The sequence below is a fragment of the Rhinopithecus roxellana genome, chromosome 13 (assembly GCF_007565055.1).
Source record: "Rhinopithecus roxellana isolate Shanxi Qingling chromosome 13, ASM756505v1, whole genome shotgun sequence".
Taxonomy (NCBI): domain Eukaryota; kingdom Metazoa; phylum Chordata; class Mammalia; order Primates; family Cercopithecidae; genus Rhinopithecus; species Rhinopithecus roxellana.
The window spans coordinates 23,982,412-24,000,051 of record NC_044561.1 but is presented as its reverse complement, the minus strand read 5'-3'; the positions used below and the strand labels follow the sequence as shown (position 1 = coordinate 24,000,051).

General features: G+C 48.8%; 1 protein-coding gene across 5 annotated transcripts in view; it reads right to left on the bottom strand.

Moving 5' to 3' along the window:
• Positions 1 to 17,640, bottom strand: part of TPST2 (tyrosylprotein sulfotransferase 2) — a 64,315-nt gene that overhangs the window by 34,363 nt on the left and 12,312 nt on the right. For 2 of the 5 annotated variants that reach the window (XM_010375580.2, XM_030914932.1), the window contains exon 1: positions 4,823 to 4,962. The exons of the other annotated variants lie outside the window; for them this stretch is intronic. The gene's annotated coding sequence lies outside the window, so the exon portion shown is untranslated. Of the gene's footprint in view, positions 1 to 4,822; positions 4,963 to 17,640 lie in introns of those variants that run through there. 5 annotated transcript variants of the gene reach the window in all.

Genomic DNA, 17,640 nt, shown 5'->3' with positions numbered 1-17,640 from the left:
TTCAGTAATACTGATCCTGACATTATTTACAATTTTTATATGTTGTTTTTCATGGATATTTTTGCATTTAGATTGCTTTATAACAGCTTTACTGAGGGATAATGCACATATCATGCAACTCACCTATTTAAAGTGTACAGTTCATGGGCCGGGTGCAGTGGCTCACGCTTGTAATCCCAACACTACGGGAGGCCGAGGCGGGTGGATCACCTGAGGTTAGGAGTTCGAGATCAGCCTGGCCAACATGGTGAAACCCCATCTCTACTAAAAATACAAAAATTCGCAGGGTGCAGTGGCAGGTGCCTGTCATCCCAGCTACTCAGGAGGCTGAGGCAGGACAATCACTTGAACTTGGGAGGCAGAGGTTGCAGTGAGCCAAGATCACGGCACTGCGCTCTAGCCTGGATAACAGATCGAGACTCCGTCTCAAAAAATAAATAAATAAATAAAGTGTACAGTTCAATGGTCGTTAGTATAATCACAGAGTTTACTGTATTCACAGGTTTCTAGCATATTCAGAGTAGTACACTCACAGAGTTTTCATATAGTCATAGTCAATTTTGCAATATTTTCATCACCCAAAGACAAACCTTGTACCCTTAGGTATCAAACTCTAACGCTGTTCTCCTCCTAGCCCTAGAAGACCACTACACTACTTTCCGTCTCTATGAGTTCACCTATTCTGAACATTTCATAAAAATGGATTCACACAAAGCATGCTCTTTAATGACCAGCTTTTTCCACTTAGCACACTCTGTTCAAGGTTCATCCGTTAGTTTCAATTTTTCAAATTTTGCATTAAAATATTATCTTGTTCACTTGATCATCCCCTGCTGCCTAGGGCTCTCCCAGGTCAAACCCCGGTTTCTGCAAACCCCCATTTAACAGCATGGTTCTATTCACACCTTCACCCAGGAGCCAGGGAGCTTGGGGCCCCCAGAAACCTCCTAGCCTGGACAGCAGGGCCTTCTAGGAGCCTCTGAGGAAATCCACACAGTGTGACAGACCAGGCATAGGAGCATATCATATCAATGTATATGTATCATATACATATCAACGCTGTAATACGATATAAAATAAGAGAAGATGATTTCTAGATTTGATGCATAACTTTGGATCCTTGAGCTCTGGAATGCAGAGCCAGCAGTGGCCTCAGAGAAAGCCTGGGCAAGCTCAGAAAGGAGAGTGTGACCAAGGTCACACAGCAAGTTAATGGCACGGCCAGGCCTGAACACCTGGCTGGGTTCTTCCCATGCACCCAGAGGCCTTCTCTGCTGGCATCATGCTGGCTTGCTCTTCTAACAAGATTAGGTGTGACGGCCTCCTGGTTAAAGTGTGGCTCCGGAGTCAGGCTACAGATGCTGGCTACAGAGCTACATGGCCGTGGGCAAAAGACACTTAACCTCTGTGGGCATCAGTTTCCTCTTTTGTAAAATGAGAATCATATTACAGCAGTGCCATATGACTGTTGTAAGGATTAAATAAGATACTGCATGTGAAGCACTCAGTTCCACGCCTAGCAAACAGCAGGTACTCTAGGTCCTATTATCATTATTACTATTATTAGTATCTGGAATCTAGCAATCTCATGGAGAGTCCTTTGTAGGACATGGAATGCTATCCCAGCAGGCACAGAAAGGAAAATTGAGGCTTAGGTACTAGGGAGCCATGGCAGATGTTTGAGCAGTGGGTGAGCAGCATGACTTTGAAACTGCATAGGGCTGGCAGCCAGTCCAGTACCCACCTACAGGGGACATCTCTGCCAAGGTCCTTCCTCGCCAGCTCCAAATCCCTGGCAGCCCCCCCAGTGCTGCTGGACAAAGCCAGAGCACAACTCCCACAGGCTACACCCCCTGACATCTCCAGCCTTGCCTGCTTCCTGGGTGCCAGCCGGGCTGGTGAACACCGAGCAGACAACAAGCTGGGCGACTTGAAGCAGCTCACACAGCCTCAATCCACAGATACAAAGACCAGGAGGCCCAGAACCCGGCGGGGGTCGCAGGATGGCAGAGGAGAAATTGTCCCTACTTTGGAGTCATGAAGGCAAGCCTAGCTTCTCCTTTGCTGTGTGACCTTGGGCGAGTCCCTTTCCCTCTCTGAGCTCCAGTCTGCCCATATGCGAGAAGGTCTTATCTGCTTCTGTATGCTTAGGGGCTGCTGGAGAGATGCAATACAATAAAACAATGGTGTCCTTCGGCGGCACCCCCACCATGAGCCAGACACCATGCTGAATGCTCCGGGTGTGTAACTTCACTAAATCCTCACAGCTGTACAAGCCAGTCCATGTACCTTTCTACTTTTAAGATGCACTTAATTGCTCAACTCACAGGTATAATCGCCATATTAAAAACTGGAGAGAGAAGGCATAAGTCTCTTTGGAATAAAAGATCCAATCCTATGTTCTTCCCCCTTTTCTGAGAGGTAACTGCTGTTGATTAGTTTGGAGGGGAGCCATCCACACTTGCTTTTTCTTTTTTCTTTTTTTGTTTTTGAGATGGACTCTCACCCTGTCACCCAGGCTGGAGTGCAATGGAGCAATCTCAGCTCACAGCAAACTCCGCCTCCCAAGTTTAAGCAATTCTGCCTCAGTTTCCCAAGTAGCTGGGATTACAGATATGCGCTACCACGCCCAGCTAATTTTGTATTTTTAGTAGAGACAGGGTTTCACCATGTTGGTCAGGCTGTTCGCAAACTCTCGACCTCAAGTGATCTGCCCGCCTCGGCCTCCCAAAGTGCTGGGACCAGGGGCGACTTTGCCATTCAGGGAACCACTGGTAATGTCCAGAGATAGTTTTGGTTGTTCCAATTAGGTATCATCTCATGGGTAGAGCCCACGGATGCTGTTAAACATCTTACAATGCCCAGGTAGCCCCCAGCACAAAGAATCATCCAGTCCTAAATGTCAGTCGTGCCAAGGTTAAGAAGCCCTGGATTCTCCATAGCCTCCTGAAACTGGCTGGGTTCACTCAACCCGAGGTCTTTCCGTGTCAGCATGTTTGCACTACCATCCAGTAAACACTGCTTGAGCACCTACTGTGTGCTGGGCCTTGTTCTAGCACCGGGGCCAAAGCAGTAAACAAGACAAAGCCCCAGCCTCCAGAGGGCACTGATACCCTTGCAGAAGACAAGACACATCAACATGCAGCACCTTGATGGACCTCCCTCCCTCCCACCCTCCCTCCCTCTTTTTTTTTTTTGAGACGGAGTCTCACTCTGTCGCCCGGGGTTGGGGTGCAGTGGCATGATCTCAGCTCACTGCAAGCTCCATCTCCCAGGTTCACGCCATTCTCCTGCCTCAGCCTCCCAAGTAGCTGGGACTACAGGCGCCTGCCACCAGGCCTGGCTAATTTTTTTGTATTTTTAGTAGAGAGGGGGTTTCACCATGTTAGCCAGGATGGTCTCAATCTCCTGACCTCGTGATCTGCCCGCCTCGGTCTCCTAAAGTGCTGGGATTACAGGAGTGAGCCACCGCGCTCGGCCCTCCCTCCCTCTTCTTAATTGTTCCAGAGCATCCCGGCAGGAACAGCACACCGTTCAGTTAGCCAAGGCCTTCTGACAGACATTAAGCTGCTTTCATCTTCTTGCAATGACATACCCTCACAAAGGACCCTGCCTTCTTGTGCCCATGCATGAAAAGTGCCCTAGGGCCTTACCAGGGTCTTGCAAGCAGCAAGGCCACCTGGGAGCCTGCTAGTCCCATGCCTTAGAAGGTACTGAACCGGCATTTTAACCAGACCCCAGGCGTTTCCATGCACAATACGATTTGAGAAGCACAGCTCTAGGTAGCTAGCTATAGGGGGTTGGCGGGCTCAGGGGCCACTCTTCCTTTATATTTCAGCAGACACTGCCGAAGTGCCCTCCCAAAGACCCTCCTGCCAGCAGTCTGCATGTTCCCCTTCTGCACCAACTTTGTGTTGCCGGAGGTTGCCGTTTTTGCCAAGCTGACGATTCCTCCCATTTTCCAGCTACGGAGACTGAGGCTGAAGGAGGTGTCTAGACAACCAGCACCAGGGGCCAATGACCTCTAAGGCCTCTCCCAGTTCTGACTTTTAGGAGCTGGCCACAGCCTGTGTGTCTTCGTACCAGCTTCCTGATGAACCACTCTCGCTCTCAGCAGCTGCTTGGAGCAGGAAGGAGGCAAGGTTACAGGTCACCTAGTAAAGGAAGCAGAGTTCCTGAGGGAGGGAGCAGGCTTAGTGGGCTGGAAATCTGTGAGCGCCACTGGCGAGGCTGCTTCTGTGCCCCTTCATGGCCAGTCATGCAGGACGGAGGACCAGACTGGGCACAGCACAAGCCTTGCCCTGTCATGAATAACAGGTAACGCTGGAGGGCTGAGCAGAGGAGGGAAAGTGCTCCCGGGCCAAGAAACCAGATGAGACCCCAACTTTGCTCTCACCAGTTGCACATCTTAGCCTCAGTTTCCTCCGTGTAAAAATGACCTGTAAAGTCAGCATTACTCATCTGAATTCTGCCTCTGTGGAGCTGTGTGACCCTGGGCAAGCTGCTTCGCCTCTCTTAGCCTCCACTTTCTCAGCAGTGAAATGAGGACATAACACACAGAGTAGAGAGGGGAAGCCATCTGCAAACAGAGAATACTGTCTGCACAGCCCCCACAGACACTTCATAATGTCACCTCCAAAACACCCAGCCCAGGAAGATTTGTCACCTGTGGGCATCTCTGATCTTTCCTGAGCTCTAGCTGCAACATGGGCAGGCCGTGCAAAGCTGGCAGCCCCCAGAGAAGGAAAGCCACTTGCTCTAGGTGACACAGCTGGTAAGTAGTAGCGAGCAGAGCCAAGCAGCAAAAGATGAGGTTTCAAACCTGAGAGCGGTACAGGAAGCAGCCAGGGTGGAGGCAAGGGTCAGGCTCAAGCTGGCAGGTGTCTGGAGTGGTGACCACCAGGAGCTGGCAGACCTTTGGTGGCCAAGGTCTCTTTCCTGCTGGCTTTTAGCTGGGAGGCTCCTTTGAAGGATCAGTCAGCCTTGCTATGGGCCTGCCTCTCCAAAAGGCTCCTCCCTCTTCTGAATCCATTCTCGTTGCTCACCTGTAGACTGGCAGCGGGCACCTCCTCTCTGGGGAATCAGGGCTTCTCTTGGCAGCTGTGGCTCAGGTCTCCCAGGCCACGCAGTCTCCCTGTGGCCAGACTTGCCTGTTCTCTGGAATCCCCCCTTGTCATGTTGGTCAGAGGATGTCAGCCCCTGCCTAAAACCTTCCACAGAATTCTAGCTCCTTCCTGTAGTAACAGCGCCACCCAATAGAAATGCAGTGTGAGACACACTTCAAATTCTGTTTTCCAGTAGCTACATTACAGAAGTAAATTTAATTTAATAATATTTTTATTTAACTCAATATATATAAAATATTATCATTAATCAATAAAAACATTACTGAGATAGTTTATAGTCTTTTTTTTTTTTTTTTTTTTTTAAAGTACTCAGTCTTTGAAACCCGGGGTATAATTTCTACTTTCAGCATATCTCAATTTGGATGCTAAATTCTTGGTAGAAATAGCTAATCTGTACCGAGATTTCATAAAATTGATAGTTGAACAAAGTACATCCACATACCCAAATTGTTGCACACACACTTAAAAGTTTTCTAAGAATAGGAATGAGTATCTGTTCTGAAATTAAAATAGATAGAGAGTTGAAATTCAGTTCCTTAGCCACAGTAGCCACATTTCAAGGGCTCTGCAGCCACATGCGGTTCGTGGTTCCCTTGATGGGCACGAAGATTCATAAACTCCTGGTCAGGCGTGGTGGCTCGTGCCTGTAATCCCAGCACTTCCCTGGGAGGCCGAGGCAGGTGGATTACCTGAGGTCAGGAGTTCGAGACCAGCCTGGCCAACGTGGTGAAACCCTGTCTCTATTAAAAATACAAAAATTCGGCTGGGTATGGTGGTTCATGCGTGCAATCCCAGCACTTTGGGAGGCTGAGGCAGGCGGATCACGAGGTCAAGAGATCGAGACCATCCTGGCCAACATAGTGAAATCCCGTCTCTACTAAAAATACAAAAATTAGCCAGGCATGGTGACACGCACCTGTAATCCCAGCTACTCGGGAGGCTGAGGCAGGTGAATCACTTGAACCCAGGAGGCAGAGGTTGCAGTGAGCTGAGATCACGCCACTGCACTCCAACTTGGCGACAGAGCAAGACTCTGTCTCAAAAAAAAAAGAAAAGAAAAGAAAAGAAAAAAACTACAAAAATTAGCTGGGCGTGGTGGCAGGCGCCTGTAATCCCAGCTGCTCGGGAGGCTGAGGCAGGAGAATCACTTGAACCTGGGAGGCGGAGGTTGCAGTGAGCTGAGATTGAGCCACTGTGCTCCAGCCTGGGTGACAGAGTAAGACTCCGTCTCAAAGTAAGTAAATAAATAAATAAACCAACAAACAAACTCCTTAAGGCCAGGACAACACTCCTAATCCCTCTGCTCTCCCCTCTTCCCCCACTCACATCGTATTGTAATTGTCCATTTTGGAGTTTCTCAGTCTGCACTACAGACATTTGGACCAGATCATTCTTTGTGGCAGTGTGGGGTGGGGTTGTCCCGTGCATTGTAGGATGTTTAGCAGCATCCCCGGCCTCTACCAAGGAGATGCCAGTAGCATCCCCTCCCCAAGTCCTGACAACCAAAAACGTCCCCAGGCATTGCCAACTGTCCCCTGGGGGTGCAGTCTTCTCTATCAAGAACACTGATCTACTGCGGGGTGAGAGAGGGGTGAGACTAAGCCAATTCTCTCCATCTCCCAGGTATCTGTCCAGTGCCTGATGCACAAAGGTGCCCAAGCCTGAACCTGAACAGAAGAGGCTTACTCCACCCTGAGACTCACGTCTTCCAGGAAGCCTTCCACAATGCCTTAGCCCAGTTAGTGTTTCTGCTGGGCTCCCACAGCCTGCTGCGCTCACCGCTGGCACAGTCCCCTCCAAGGGTAGGAAATGGGCCTTGCTCACTGTGTATTTTCAAGGCCTAGCCCGCAAGTTGGTATACAGACCTGAGAAACAGGGACGACTTAGGCTGAAAGCCATGCAAGGCCAGTTTTACCCATTTTAATTCAGGGCTTCCTCATCCCAGCAAAGGTGATAATATCAGTGACAGTTCCATTTATATACCAGGCAATGAGCTAATATCCACAGGATTCAGAGAGGAAAACTGAGCCTTACACAGGTGAAGCTTGTCCTGGATTCCAATGACCTCGAGGCTTAAAATTCCTGGTTCCTCCTCTTATGGATCAAATGAAGTCATGCATGAAAAAAGACATTTGTAATACATATCAAACAAATATTTATACCTGGAACATATAAAGAGTTCTGTGAAATCAATAAAAAAAAAAAAGGACAGGCAACACAATAGAAAAATGGGAACATCTGAAGATATACTTCATAAAAGAGGTTATCTAAGTAGTCAATAAGCATATGAAAGGTGCTCAAACTCAAACCCATGGGGAAAAAAAGGAAATTTAAAGTACATTGTGGGATCATTACATAACCAAATAACTAAAAAGAGAAAAGGATACCAAGTGTTGGCAAGGATGTAATGCAACCAGAACTTTCATACTCTGCTGGCGGGATGGAAACCTGGTACAACCCCTTTGGAAAACTCTGGCTTAACTGAGACAAAGACTGAATGTGCACCTTCTCTACAACCCAGTAATTCTACTGCTGATTACACATCACGAGAAATGCATTCAACTGTTCACCAAAGGGCACATAACAAAATGTTCCCGGTGGCACGATCGTAACTGCCCCCAACTGGACATTATCCAAATGCCCGTTGGCAATAGAGTGGATAAATAAGTAAATATAAATAAATAGATATATACTAAACAGCCAGGAGAAAGAACAAACCAGAACCTTAGGCAGTAATAACACCTGTGATGCACGAAAGAAGTCAGCACAAGAGAGACCATAACGCATGGTTCTGTCAGAGGCATTGGAACCACAGCGACTCCATCTCTCCGATACGCATGAGGCTGAGACCTGCTGGGCTGCATTCCCAAGAGGTCAGGCATTCTTAGTCACAAAGACAGGAAGTCAGCAGGACTGGTTTCATAAGATACAGGTCATAAAGACCCCACTAATAAAACAGGATACAATAAAGAAGCCGGACAAAACCCGCCAAAACCAAGATGGCAACAAAAGTGACCTCTGGTCATTCTCACTGCTCATTATAGGCCAATTATAATGCATGGGCATGCTAAAAGACACTCCCACCACCAGCGCCATGACAGTTTACAAATGCCATAGCAACTCCAGAAGTTACCCTGTATGGTCTAAAAAGGTGAGGAACCCTCAGTTCGGGAACTGCCCACTCCTTTCCCCTTATTTAGCATACGATCAAGAAATAACCATAAATATAGCCAACCAGCAGTCCGCTGGGCTGCTTTGTCTATGCTGTAGCCATTCTACTGTTTGTTTACTTCCTTAGTAAACTTGCTTTCACGTTATGAATTCACCCTGAATTCTTTCTTTTTTTCTTTTTTTTCTGAGATGGAGTCTTGCTCTGTTGCCCAGGTTGGAGTACAGTGGTGCAATCTTGGCTCACTGCAAGCGCCGCCTCCTGGGTTCATGCCATTCTCCTGCCTCAGCCTCCCGAGTAGCTGGGACTACAGGCGCCCGCCACCTCGCCCGGCTAAGTTTTCGTATTTTTAGTAGAGACGGGGTTTCACCGTGTTAGCCAGGATGGTCTCGATCTCCTGACCTCATGATCTGCCCGCCTCGGCCTCCCAAAGTGCTGGGATTACAGGCGTGAACCACTGCACCCGGCCTCATCCTGAATTCCTTCTTGCACAACGTCTAAGAACCCTCTCTTGGGGTCTGGATCAGGACCCCGTTCCAGTAATAGTTTCATGGATATAAAGTACAAAAGCAGGTGAAATTCTAGGGGGAGATGTCAGGATGGTGGTTACCCCTGGTGGGGGGAAGAGGTAACTGGAGGGGGAGCAAGGTGTCCTGGGGCAGGGAGGGGCGCTATGTACATTCAGCTACTGATCTAGGTGCTTGTCACACGGACACGCTCGTCTTTTGAAAATTCATTGAGCTGTATGTTTATGAAGTATGCACTTTTCTGTAACATGTTAGACTTGAATAAAAATAGTCTTAAAGAATCACACTTTCAGCAAGCTTGGTGGCTCACACCTGTAATTCCAGCACTTTGGGAGGCTAAGGCAAGAGGATCACTTCAAGACCAAAAGCTGGAGGCTGCAGTGAGCCATGGTTACACCACTGCACTCCAGCCTGGGCAACAGAGAGACTTTTGTCTCCTAAAAAAAGAAAATTAATGGCCTGGCACGGTGGCTCATGCCTGTAATCTCAGCACTTTGGGAGGCCAAGGCAGGAGGATCACCTGAGGTCAGGAGTTCAAAACCAGCCTAGCCAACATGGTAAAACCCTGTTTCTACTAAAAAATACAAAAATTAGCCGGGCATGGTCGTAGGCACCTGTAATCCCAGCTACTCAGGAGACTGAAGCAGGGAGAACCTGGAAGGTGGAGGTTGCAGTGGGCCGAGATCGTGCCACTGCACTCCAGCCTGGGTGACAGAGCAAGACTCTGTCTTGGAAAAAAGAAAGAAAAGAAAGAAAAAAGAAAGAAAGAAAATTAATTAAAGAATCACACATTGTCAAATGCTGAGGAATGGTGTTGCTGGCTGGGGTATGCTACCCACCCCACTCCACCCCACACACCTTTCTCGGCTGCTGCAGAGGAACACACAGACTCTTCTTATTCATTCAACCAACACTTGCAGGACGGCGCTCTCCCAGGGCTAGGCTCCGTGCCGGGTGCCAGGAACTTAAAGGGGAATTGAGTTTCAGCCTCTGATCATGCCACCCACACCCCAGCTCCTGGCACGGACACCTCCCAGACCCACATTCAATAAATGAGCAGCCAGGCCACGGTGGCTTTTGATGAGATGCCAAGGAGGTAATGTCTGCTTGTCTTCCTCTTTCTCTACAACCCATGAAAAAGTTTACAGGGTTTTTTCTTATGCGGGGCCAAACCCAGCCATTCTGGCACAGGTATCAGGAGGTCACACTTGGCTACTTGTCTCTTTGACCTAGATTGGGTCAAATGTCCATCTTTGAAGCAACACTGCAACCTAGGAATGAAATGCTGTGATTGGCTAGGCCTAGGTTACATGCCTTCTCTCCTCCCTCCAGCCCAGGAGATACTAGCACCCCTGGATGCTCCCCACAGGCTGACGTCTCCTGAATTGTCATCTCCAGCCCAAATCTCTCTCCTCACTTAGACGTAGGTGCCCACTCTCTTCCTCCCTGAATCTGGTCCTTTCCCCAGCATACCCCACCTGCAGCTGGTAGCAGCTCCATCCTTTCGTGCTCACGCCAAAAACCTTGAAGGCAGCTTTGATTCTTCTTTCTCACCCTAATCCAATCCAGCAGCAAATCCTGTTAACTTCACCTTTAAAACAGAGCCAGAATCCGCCATTTCTCACCACCCGCACTGCCAGGCGTTTGTTTCAGGCGTTCACATCTTTATTTTTATTTTTATTCTTATTTATTTATTTTTTTTGAGACGGAGTCTCACTCTGTCGCCTAGGCTGGAGTGCAGCGGCCGGATCTCGGCTCACTGCAAGCTCCGCCTCCTGGGTTCACGCCATTCTCCTGCCTCAGCCTCCCCAGTAGCTGGGGACTACAGGTGCCCGCCACCGCGCCCGGCTAATTTTTTGTATTTTTTTGTAGAGACGGGGTTTCACCGTGTTAGCCAGGATGGTCTCGATCTCCTGACCTCGTGATCCGCCCGTCTCGGCCTCCCAAAGTGCTGGGATTACAGGCTTGAGCCACCGTGCCCAGCCTCAGGCGTTCACTTCTTACCACTCTGGTCCAAGCCACCTCATCACCAGCTTTCCTGATTCTGCCCTTGTCTTATCAGTTGATTTTCAGCAAGCAGCCACAGTGACCTTAGGAAAACAGAAGTCAGGCCATTTGCTCCTGACTTCTCCTCTGCTCCGCACCCTCCCATGGCTCCCACTTTACTCAGGAAAAACCAGTCCTCATTTGCCTTACAGGTTTGGCCCTGTCCCTTACCTTTCTGCCCCCAACCCCACTGGCCCCTGCCCCTTCTCCAGCCACACTGGCCCCCTTGCTCTCCCTCAAACACACAAGCACACTCCCTCCTCTGGGCCAGAGCCCTGGCTGCATCTGCTGCCTGGATGCACTTTCCGCAAACATCCACTTGGCTCACTCTCTCACCCTCCTGTCCTCTCTCACATCTCACCTCTTCAAGGTCTCTTCTGATCAACCAGTTAATGCTGCAACCTGCCCCACCAACACGGCACTCCAGAAGCCCTCACCCTGCGTGATTTTTCTCCCCCAGCACTCACTGCCTTCTAACACATCATATGATATTACATATTCTGCATTCATTGTCTGGGGGCCTTGAATGCTCTGTTTACTGAGCACTGCAGCTTAGTAGGTGCTCAATGAATATTTTGGATAGAGCTGTCACTCTGCACCCCTTATCCTGAGGACACAGAATCCTCACAGGCCCCTCTCAGCATAGCAACCGTGAAATGGCCAACTTTCCACTAGTCTGTCACTTGGATTCCTGACAGCATTTCAAACTCAAGACAACTTGAACTCATAATGGGATCTCCTGAGCTTGGTTTCTCTTCCAGGCTTGCCTGTTGGAACAAGCCAGAAACCCAAGATCATCATGAACCTCTTCCTTCCCATGAACCCCTGATCCAATCACCACTGAGTCCGGTGCATTTACATGAACCCCTGATCCAATCACCACTGAGTCCTGTGCAAGTACATGAACCCCTGATCCAATCACCACTGAGCCCTGTGCAAGTACATGAACCCCTGATCCAATCACCACTGAGCCCTGTGCATTTACATGAACCCCTGATCCAATCACCACTGAGCCCTGTGCATTTACATGAACCCCTGATCCAATCACCACTGAGCCCTGTGCATTTACATGAACCCCTGATCCAATCACCACTGAGCCCTGTGCATTTACATGAACCCCTGATCCAATCACCACTGGGTCCTGTGCATTTACATGAACCCCTGATCCAATCACCACTGAGTCTGGTGCATTACACTCACCGCCCCCAGGATCCAGCTGTTTCTCTCCATCACCAGCAGCCCAGTCCAAGTCCCCATTGTCCTCCACCTGATCATGCTTCCACCCCTGCCTGTCCCCATATGGTGGCATGTCACCCCCTGCCTTCACTACACTTCCAAAGCTTCCCACTGTCTTCAGGATGCAATTTCTTCACGTGGCTTAGAGGGGTGTCATGATCAGACCCCTTCTCCAGTCCAATGGACTTTCTATCAGCCCTAAGGGTGCCATGCATCCCTGGTTTTCTTATTTTCATTCTCAGTCACCTTCGACCCCTGGTGCAGACATATAACCTAGGCCTGGCCAATCACAGCATTTCATTCCCAGGCTGCAGTGTTGGTTCAAAGATGGACATTTGACCCAATCTAGGTCAACGAAACTCAACTGGAGACTTTCACAGAATTCTGTGGGGAGGCTAAGCAAGTAGGGTACAGGGCTGGAGGTGTGGGGGCCATCTCTAGTCACCACCTGCAAAGCCTGCGTGAGAGCAAAGCCAACCTAGGAAGGTGGAGCCAAGAGATGGAGACATAAATCCCTGAAATTAGTTGAGTCCTTGGATCTAGCCATACCTGAGGCTCACTTCTTACATAACTCAATAAATTTACCTTTTTGCTCAATGCTATGGTTTGTCTCTCAAGAGTCCTAGCTAACAGGTATGTCCATACCCTCTTCCCATCTTATCTTGGGCTGCTTGTTATCTCCTCAGCTCAAGTATCCCCTTCTCCAGGAAGCCTTCCCTGAATACCCCGACTAGATTAAGCTCTACCCTCCCATGTCTCACAGTCCTGTCTGTCTACCACTCACCATACTGTATGGTAAATGCTGTTTGCCCTTCTGTTTCCCATATTCCACTGTGAGCGCTCACGGGCTGGGAGGCACTGCAGTCTGGTGGGGTTTTTTCTTCTCTTTCTTTTTTCCTACACTTATCACAGAGCCTGACACTGAGAGGCATTCATATTTTACTTTTTGAGATCATTTTGCTCACCAGTAAGTTTCCTCAGATATCAGGGAGTAGTGAAAAAAGAATGGGTTTTGCAGAAAGATGCACCTGAGTTTGAATTCCCCACCTATCAGCTTTGTGACTTCAGGTAAATCACTTAACCTCTCTGGGCCTCATTTTTCTCATCTGTGAATTGGGAGAGCAGCTAAGTACATGGAAGGGCTTTACTACCTTATTAGAGTCCAGTTAACTGTTTAAGCAATGATAGTTCCTGGCTCTACTTTCTTTCTCCAGGGACTGCTCAAGCAATCCTCCCACCTCAGGCCCCAAAGTAGAGAGGACCACAGGTACACACCACCACACCCGGCTAATTTTGTTTATTTTTTGTCAAGATGAGGTCTCTCTATGTTGTCCAGGCTGGTCTCAAACTCCTGGGCTAACGTGATCCACCCTCCTCGGCCTCCCAAAGTGCTCAGATGACAGGTGTGAGCCACGGCGCCTGGCCTAGTTCCACCGTCTTATCTGAAGGCCTGGGGTGATGGCCCGGGCCAGTCATCAACTCTGACTTCCGCCCCAACAACGTGGATGTGAGTTTCCACACAAGATGTGACTCTAGAGTATCTTTATTAACATGTCAGAAGGTTTTCTGACGTTTTTGCTTATGAAGCCTTCAGCTAACTTCCCTCTTCCCCAGGCCCCAACTGCAGTTTATGGCTTTTCTGATTGCATGACTTTCCACTTCTTTGTTGTGGAGGTTTTGCAATGGCTGACAGCCAAAAAGTGAAAAGGCTTGACCAAGAACAAAGCGAGCAAGAAATAAATACTTGCTGGATGTAATGTTCCTCAACAAGATGGCCTCAACCATTTTTTGTGGTTCATCCAGGAAGCATGAGGCCTTTATCCAGGTAACATTTTGGGCATATTACTAGGGGCAGCAGTTGGCTCTAGGTGGGGGTTTTCAGAGCAGAATCTGCCAGCCCCAGTTCTACGGTAGCGCATAGTAGGAATCCAGTTTCCTGAGCATTCGCCTGCTCCTCTGTTTCCTTCCTGGACAGACTGTGATACCTTCTTCCTTTTCACTCACTCCTAGAAGCAGGAAGAACCGGAATAATTGCAAAGGCTTTAAGAGCTGCTCAGAGTATGAACACTTAAACAATCACGGGGAGAAACCCACAAGAGAGAAGGGGCATGATCTCATGGTTCACTGTTTTGGGGGGCAGATTCACAGTTGGGGAACAGCCTTTTCCTAATGGTGCAGGGCTTTGGGGAACCTGGGTCTTATGGAAAACATTTCCATCTGTAGACTTGCCCAGCCATTACCAGGAAGCAAAATGCCATGGGAAGAGTCCCTTAACTTCTCTGAGCCTCAGTTTCCTCATCTGTAAAATGGGTGAAGAATAACAAAATCTTCATTGCTATGAATTACTGAGCACTTCTATGCATTAGGTGCCACATAACGATTATCTGTCACCCACAAAATAATCACTATTATGATCCCTGTTGCACAGATGAGGAAACTGAGGACCAGAGAGAAGTGTCTGGCCCAAGGTCTCAAAGCTCATGCATAAGCCAGCTGGAGTTCTAACTCAAGTGTGTCTGACTTGAGAGTTGCTATCATCCCACAACAACAGGCCTCCTCTTGATGCCTGCCTCCAGGTCACTGTGAGGTTCCAACGCCATCACACACACAAAAGATAAAGATACTCCCTGAGGCACCTGTTTGCTCAGGAACCAGCAAGCCATAGGTACTGGGGAGGCGACTGGCTGGAAACAAATACAAGTCCTTTGGATCTTCACTGTCTGCTTTTCTCCTGGGCTCCCCTCATGCCCAGTCCTGAGTAGAGAGGGTCCCAGAGAACAGAAATGAGGAAAAGGCAACAGTGAGTAACTGCATCCTTGCAATGAAGGAGTGCCCACCAGCATCCTCACCCCCCAGAAAGTAGGCTCCCAACCACGAGTTGCACTGTGCCTATCACCTCCCACCACAACTCCAGCCCTGCCAGGAACTCACCACCAACCAGGAGAACCCAACCAGAAGGGGGCTGGGAGGAGCCGTCCTTTCCTACCCGCTCTCGGAGGGGCTGCATGCCATTGGCTTTCTGGACCATAAAATGAGACATACCATGAACTTCCCCACCCTGTCCATCCAGGGACCATCTAAGGGACTCCAGCACGAGGACACAGTCCACGACCTCTAAGATTTGAGCCCTCCCTATGAGGACCTGTCCCCACTCAGTCTCATTTCCTATCACACACCCTAGATGCAGGGGTAAGAATCTAGGTTTGACTCCCGCCCCTCCACTTCCCCAGACAAGTGGTCCAATTCCCCCGTGCCCCATGTCTTTCATCTGGAAAATGGGAATAACACAGCACTTCCCTGGAGGTTAAGATGAATTTGCCACCTAGGAAGTCCTTAGCAGAGTAACTGACACACACTAGGGCATCCATAAACACTGGCTGTGACTATTACGACTTTGACACGGAATGCCTTCTTGACCCCGTACTGATACTATTCCTTCTTCCCACAATGCCTCCTTTCCGTTTTTGCCTCTTCTCCCAAATAATTACGGCGATAACAGTAATCATCACACATACCAATTGCTAAGGGCCTCCTACTTGCAAGACCATGCACAGAATGCTTCCCAAAGACCATCTCCTTCCTGGTGCATCCTCCCGAGACGGCAACACTATCATTTCTATACTTCCCCTTGTGTCCATCTAAAACATCAGCTCTCCCAGGGCAGGAGGAACAGGGTCTCTCCTGCTCACTGCTGGATTCCCGGCATCCAGCATAAAGCAGGCACACAGGAGGTGCTCAGTATTCACTACATAAATGAGACCTCACTGAATCCTCACAAAAACCCACTGCTGTAAGTGAGGATGGTATTCTTTTAAAATGAAGATGCAAAGGACACAAAAAAAAAGATTAAGGAAATTATTCAAGGCTGCATCACACCAAATGGCAAAACGCAGACATGAACCTGGGGCTGTGGAGTGCTAAATTCACACTCTTACTAATTAAGGAAAATCCACGTTCCAAACGGGACTCCACCCCATACGCCTTGGAAGGCTTCTCTGACGGCTGCCACTGACAACGATGGAGCTGGTCTTCTTGAAACACCATCAGAGCTGGACTTTGAAAGTAACATTCCTGGGAAACTCTCTGTACCGGCAAAACCCCAAGTCAGATCTATAGGAGCTTGTGGGTCAGCACAGGAGATTGACGCCCAAGTAATGGGATAATTTGCAGAATGAAACAAGAGCTTGGGCCGGGCACAGTGGCTCACGCCTGTAATCCCAGCACTTTGGGAGGCCGAGGCAGGCGGATCACGAGGTCGGGAGATCAAAACCATCCTGGCAAACACGGTGAAACCCGGTCTCTACTAAAAAAACAAAAAATTAGCCGGGCGTGGTGGCGGCCGCCTGCAGTCCCAGATACTTGGGAAGCTGAGGCAGGAGAATGGCATGAACCCAGGAGGCAGAGCTTGCAGTGAACTGAGATCGCACCACTGCACTCCAGCCTGGGTCACAGAGCGAGACTCTGTCTCAAAAAAAAAAAAAAAAGAAACAAGAGCTTGGTTAGGGGAAGCAAGTCATGTCATCATCTGAGCTGAGTCTAAAAGAATGCCAGCATTTTAACGTGCAGAAGTTGGAGGAAGCATCCCAAGTAGAAGGAACAGCTCGAGCAGAGGGCAGAAGTGTGAAAGCACACTGGAAATGTGGAGAATGGCAAGGAATTCACTGTGAACAGAACAGTCTCTGTGGAGGAAGGGAAAGTAAATAATCATGGCAATAAGAATAACAACAATAATAGGAAGACTAAGCCAGGCACAGTGGCTCATGCCTATAATTCCAAGCATTTTGGGAGGCCGAAGTGGGAGAATTACTTGAGACAAGGAGTTCAAGACCAGCCTGGGCAACATAGCAAGACCCTGTCTCTAAAAAAAAAATTAAATTAAATTAGCCAAGCGTGGTGGTGCGTACTTGTAGTCCCTGCTACTTGGGAGGGTGAGATCACTTGAGCCCAGGAATTCAAGGCTGCAGCAAGCTATGATCATGCCACAGCAATCCAGCCTGGGTGACAGAGCAAAACCCTGTCTTAAAAAAATAAAAAATAAAAAAAATAAAAAGCAAACATGCATATAGTGCTTACTGTGTGCCTGGGGGGTTTCTACACACTTTACAAATATTTGTGCTTTTTTTTTTTTTTTTTTTTTTTTGAGACAAGGTCTCGCTCTGTTGCCCAGGCTGGAGTGTAGTGGCGCTATCTTGGCTCACTGTAACTTCCACCTCCCGGGTTCAAGCGATTCTCCTGCCTCAGCCTCCCGAGTAGCTGGGACTAGAAGTGTGTGCCACCACGCCTGGCTAATTTTTTGTATTTTTTTTTTTAGTAGAGATGGGGTTTCACCGTGTTAGCCAGGATGGTCTCGATCTCCTGACCTTGTGATTCACCCACCTCGGCCTCCCAAAGTGCTGGCATTAGAGGCGTGAGCCACCATGCCCAGCCATTTTTTTTTTTTTTTTTTTTTTGAGACAGAGTCTCGCTCTGTCTGTCACCCAGGCTGGAATGCAGTGGTACAATCTCGGCTCACTGCAACCTCCATCTCCCAGGTTCA